This window comes from Chionomys nivalis, chromosome 18 (genome assembly GCF_950005125.1).
Source record: "Chionomys nivalis chromosome 18, mChiNiv1.1, whole genome shotgun sequence".
In the NCBI taxonomy this organism is placed as follows: domain Eukaryota; kingdom Metazoa; phylum Chordata; class Mammalia; order Rodentia; family Cricetidae; genus Chionomys; species Chionomys nivalis.
In genome coordinates, this window is record NC_080103.1 from 8,840,370 (window position 1) to 8,846,595 (window position 6,226).

The 6,226-nt window shown below is 46.5% G+C and overlaps 1 pseudogene; it reads left to right on the forward strand.

Annotated features, from left to right (window-relative positions):
- Positions 1-1,875: 1,875 nt before the first annotated feature.
- LOC130890287 (small nucleolar RNA U3) lies at positions 1,876-2,008 on the forward strand (annotated as a pseudogene).
- Positions 2,009-6,226: the final 4,218 nt, after the last annotated feature.

Here is a 6,226-nt window from a genome sequence, read left to right on the forward strand (position 1 = left end):
GCGGGGCGCCAAGGGGCCTGAGAGGCCATTTTGGGGGCGTCGGGGCTTTGCGGACCGGGGTGTCTGAGCGCTGGAGCATCCCCTGGGCTCTGTGGGAAGCGCCTCCCGCGTGCTCTTCTCTACGCAAATCTGGGTCCACGGCCCTTTCCGCCCTTCATCTCCCTCCGCCTAAGCCGGAATACCGTTCTGTCACTTTCTGCAGAAAATTTCTTCATAGTCTCCCGACGTCAGCGCGCCCTGCATCTATGCTCGCCTGCCTTATCGGCAACCCGAACCAGAACTCCAGTCTTGGGCTTCTGGCCTCCATGATCATTTTGCAACCTTTTTCTCTGTAATATTTATCATCTAATTTACATCATTCTAAAAATCATTTTCATCCTTTTGTCTCCCTATGATAAGCTCCGCCACAGCTGAAATCTTTTTCTTTTGTTTCGTTCGCTTCATCTCAAACGCCTTTAACAGAGGCCAGCACATATTTGGGTCTTAATAAATATGTGTAGAATGAATGAATGACTGGGGACCGAGTGCTGTAAATTTACAGGCATCAGAATGACCTTCGGTATGAGCAGAAAGGGACTCAATCACAGATTGTAAATCCGTCTTTTTTGAAAGCCTGTCAATAAGTAGGGCTTTTGGCCCCACTAGACCAAAAGAGTCTGGGGTGCTTTGCCTGCAAACTGAGGGCAATTAACCTTAAAGCCGGCTCCTCGTGTTAACCGCTGAAGTACGTTAAAAGAAGATTGGCTTAGCTTACCTTGCTGGGCTCTGAATAGTTCTCTCCTTTATTTGTTCAGTAAATATTTAGTGTAATATATTTAGGTTTGAAGAGGAATCTTCGACACAGTCAGCATTCCCGTGGCGTTTGCTGAAGCTTATTTCCTCCCCCTCCCCCAGGCCTCAGAAGCTGGGCGTGGACCCTGGAGGGGAAAGTCCACCTACCTGTTCCGTAGCGGGGTTGCTAGGTCTCCGCATTCCAAAGGACGCTTTCTAGGAGGGATAGAGCCCTAAGGAGGAACAGCGAGAGAAGGCGCGGTTTGGGCGACCTTCTGCGGAGCTGGTGTCCCTCCTGGATCAGGTTACTTCCAGACCAAAGGGTGGTTTGGAAAGGAATCTTAGAAATAAATAAAGATGGTAGGTAGATAGACAGACGGATAGATAGATGATAGATAGATAGATAGATAGATAGATAGATAGATAGATAGATAGATAGATAGATAGATAGATAGATAAATGGAACAGGTGAATTGTCCCAGTTACTGGAAAAATTAAGGTAAATTAACTCTCTAGGTAACCCCTTAACTATACTGAGTGTATTTGTACTGAAAAAATAATAGGAGAAAAAGAGGGGAGCTCTGAGTCACCCACAGAAACCTTTCCTTGGAGGAAGCACTCAGATGGACCATCAGCCTCAGGTTAAAAAAAAAAAAAAAAAAAAAGCCTCACCCATCCAAGTCCCTCCGGCCAGAATTCAAAAGGGAAGTTAGCCGGGTGCACAGCCTTTAATCCAAGCAGAGACAGGTGGATCTCTGAGTTTGAGGCTAGCCTGGTCTACATAGAGTTCCAAGCAATGTATTCCAAAGATACATGGGGGGGGGCAGCATCAAAGGTATGACCCCCTTTTCTGGTGGATCAGGTGTGGAAGGATAGAGCTGAAGAAACGGAGTCAGGTGACTTTAGACACCAAGCGGCTGGACCTGCCACAGAGAAGGGTGATTCTCTCTCTTTGAGGCTGAAATTTTGGAGCTGTTGAAATTATTGACAAGAGTATGATAGAGGCCTGTCGGAAGGCGGAAAGACACAAATGATGTGCTTATGGGAAAGTCTCCTTTCAACCCAAATAAGGGCAAACTTAGTCTGAACCTTTAGAAAACAGGTAAGATTATACTTCCAGGGATCATTTCTATAATTCATTTCTAGAGAAATTTCTCTAAATGTGTAGAAAAAGAAAACAGGTATGTTAGTGGGGATGTGGTTGAGAAGAGTGCTTGCCTAGCATATTCTGGGGACTTGGCTCAGTAGAAAAGGATTTGCCTATCATGTCCAAGACTCTAGGTTGAAGGAAGGGTGTCATGGAGGCGCATCTGCCTAGAAAATAAACAGGTGAAGGAGAAAGTTGGATGAATGGAAATAAGAAAATGGACAGTGTTTGGGGGGAAGCATCACCCCAGCCACTGACATTCATACACCCAAAGAGTCTGGAATGTTTGGGTTAAGCCTCACCCCACCCCCTGGTGCCTCTGTACCCAAAGAGTCTGGAATGTTGGGGTTAAGGCTTCACCCCAGCCCCTGGCATCCATATATCCAAAGGGTCTGGAATGTCTGGGTGGATAGTTCCATCCCAAGCCCCCTTCCCTGAGATGCCCACAGGGTATTTAAACTGCCCTCAGAGAACAAACACGTGTTCCTGGTCTTCCTTCCCAGTCTCCTCTCTGGGGGCTGGAAGGCGACCCGGGAGGGAGCATTGGTATCCATTAAACCCTGGGCTTTTTCTAATTCAGTTTGATTTGGTCTGATTCAGATTATTGTATCAGCGGAGAGGTTTATTGGGACACAAAACCTTTTCAGCCAGGAGCAGAAAAACTTGTCGACTGAGGGGACTAGAATGGGAGGGAACCTATAGAGTGAGCGAAGAACAGGGAAATAGCAGAAGAGGATGGCGGTGGTGGCACACGCCAGGGCTACACAGAGAAATTCTGTTTTGAAAAAACAAGATAAACTGTATGGTTTATATGTAGCTCAAGCTGGCCCTCTCAGTCCTCCAACCTCAGCAATAGAGTGTGAAATTGCAATAGTACACCAAGGCACCCTACTTGAGGCTTTTGAGCAAGACAGTGGCCTGGCGGAAGACTAATCTCCCTCTGCCTGACAGATGCAATGGCAAAGGTTGGTGGAGGTAGCCAGCCTTGTGCAGCAGAGCAGTGCAAAGGGAGAAGGACCATGGGGCCAAGCCATCATGGCCAAATCAACTAAAGCAAGTTTCTATATGCATGTACGTGGACTGCCTTCCATTAAGGTGGGGGTCAAGGGTCAGCGTTGTCTAAGATGAAGACAGGGCTTTTATAGCTCAGGGGTAGAGGGTTTCCAAATAGATGATTTGGTGGACAAGTTAGGCAGAGTTACAGAAGCATAACATAAGCATAACAGATTAGACCCTCCTGAAACAAAGACATCGCTGCAAAGTGGGTGTAACAACCGGTGGCCGTAACAAGGTAGTCATAGGCAGTCACATAACCTTTTGAAACAAAGGTAGGGTTGCAAGATGGTTATAAATATCTTTTTGAAACAAAGACATGATCGCCATTCTGGGAACAGGCATTCAGAACCATTTGTAGTTAAGGTTGCAGGTTGGTCCTAGCCCAATCCTTGAAAAACAGAGATTTAATCATAAACAGGAATGAACCTAGTTTGTCTTTACTATAAGATGGCTTTTAAACCTAAGATCTCGGAGGCAGACTGGTTCTTTAGGACAGGTAACCACTACCTTGAGGCATTTTCTACAAGTTTCTTGTTGTTTAGGTCTTGAATTTTCATATTTTATCATGGTTATTATTTACTTAATTTTTGGAGACAAGAGTCTCACTATGTAGCCAAGGGAAAACTCAAACTCACCAGGTAGCTCAGGCAGGCCTTGAATCCCTGACACTCCTGCCTCTCCCCCGTAGGTACTTAGATTACAGGTGTGAGCCATCATGCCCTCCTAAATCATTTGTCTGTAACAATAATAACTTATACTAACACCTGGGCTTTTCCTGATTGAGTTGAATTTCTATTCTGGGTGTGGCTAGGGAGTTAAAAAAAAAAGTCACTGATGAGCCAGGCATGGTGGTTTATGCCTATAACCTTACTATGCAGGAGACTGAGGCAACGTGATTGCCACAAGTTCAAGGCCAGCCTGGGTTACATAGTGAGTTCTAGGCTAACCTAGGCTACAGAGTGAGAATGTGGTGGTTTGAATAAAAATGGCCTCTACAGGCTCATATATTTGAATACTTAGTCCCCACTTAGTGAAACAAACAGGGAAGGTTTTGGAGGTATGGTCTTGTAGGAGGAAATGTGTCACGGAGTGGGGGGCAGGATTTAAAATTTCAAGATTCTGGTCACTCTCTGTAAAACACAACATTCACCCTTCGTACTATGCTGTATGTGCTACGGTATGCGAGCCAAGAACACGTACATACTGACAGACAAACACACGGGGACATGGGTCATCCCTGATACAAGAATGCCAAAAATGTCAACTTTATTGTGCTCAGGGGCAGCTTATATAGGGCTCTGACCACACCCCAGCTGTGAGCTGGGGCCTCACCAGAATCCACTTCCCTGCCAGGCTGCTCAGAGCAGAGGAGAACAAGTTGTTTCCAGAAAATTCAGGGTCTGGTGGTCTGCAGTCCCCAACAACTCCCAGTATCTCTCCCACTCTCTGCCTATGCTTACATGTTGTGGAATGTTATTTTAACTGGGCAAAGACGTGTTACATTTGTTTATGCTTCAGACTATTACTTTAACTGTGTAAAGGTGTGTTACTTTTGTTTATACTCCCTTTGTTTAATTATGTAGAGATATGTTGCATTTGTTTCACTTGCCTGCCTAAGGCACCTGATTGGTCTAATAAGAAGTTGAACAGCCAATAGCCAGGCAGGAGAAAGGATAGGTGGGACTGTAACCCGCCTGGTGGGTCTGTTATTCTAGGGTTGTAACCCGCCTGGCAGGTCAGTTATTCCAGGGTCCTGAAGAGGTCCATGAAAAAGACATGGGCGGGAAAGAGGAAGGAGACCAAGCAGAGTTCTTGTCAAGGTCTCCGTTTATTAGCGTAATGGCAGCAGCTTATATAGCCCTTGGATGAGGAATTTGGCTTGGGATGGGGGAAGGGGCATGGCAAGGGCAGGAAGGGATATTGCCGGGGCAGCAATGGGGCAGCAATGGTCACGAGTCGGTCACGAGTGGACACACCTAGTGTTCTCTATGCAAGCGGAATCGTTCCTTTTGTGATTCCAACCACAAACAATTCTCTAGATAGTTGGGATGTGGGGCGGGTTCCGCTAACAGATAGCTCTCAAGATAGTTGGGTGTGGGGTGGGCTCCACCAACAAACAGTTCTCAATACAGTTGGGGTGTGGGGCTTTCCATAAACATCCCCAGGACAGTAGTCCCTGCTATAATCTTTGGGAAAATGGCTCCCGACATGGGACTGCCAGACAGAGACATTAAATAAGGAGAGAAATGGAGGAATGACAGAAGAAGGAAGAGAGAACAAGGGAGAAAGAAAGGGACACCCTGGTAAGAAGCCAAGCAGGCCCCAGCCAGCAGACATGAGAAGCAGTGAAAACAGGATATACAGAAAGAAAGTAAAAAGCCCTGAGTCAAAGGGTCAATAAAGACCCGGGCGATGGTGGCGCACGCCTTTAATCCCAGCACTCGGGAGGCAGAGGCAGGCGGATCTCTGTGAGTTCGAGGCCAGCCTGGTCTACAGAGCTAGTTCCAGGACAGGCTCCAAAGCCACAGAGAAACCCTGTCTCGAAAAACCAAAAAAAAAAAAAAAAAAGTCAATAAAGAGAAACAGGTTAATTTAAAAGGGCTATCCAGAAACGAGCTAAGCTAAGACTGAGCATTCAAAACTAATAAGTGAACCGTCTGCGGGCTGGCCGAGGCCGCCCCGGGTGCGGGAGGTGGCCGGTTCGGATCCCTGCCGTGTCTGTGTCTGTCTCTGTCTCTGTGTGTGTTTGTCTGTCTGCACATGCGTGCCACCCATCCATCCGTCTATATCAGAAAAAAAAAAGTTTGCCGGGCAGTGGTGGCGCACGCCTTTAATCCCAGCACTCGGGAGGCAGAGGCAGGCGGATCTCTGTGAGTTCGAGACCAGCCTGGTCTACAAGAGCTACTTCCAGGACAGGCTCCAAAACCACAGAGAAACCCTATCTCGAAAAACCAAAAAAAAAAGAAAAGAAAAGAAAAACCAAAACTAATAAGTGTCTGTGTCATAATTTGGGAAACTTGTTGGTGGCCCAAAAGAAAACTCCTGGTACACTTACACATCAGGATGCCAGTTCTTAACTGTCCATCATGGTGCCTGCCTTACCTGTGCCATGGTCCTCACCATGATGGTCAGAGACTCACCCTCTGAAACTGTAAGACCCAAATAAGCTCTTTCTTCTATAAGTGGCCTTGGTCATGGTGTCTTATAGCAACTTATAGAAACATAACTAAGACAGGCTTTGTCTGGAAAAAT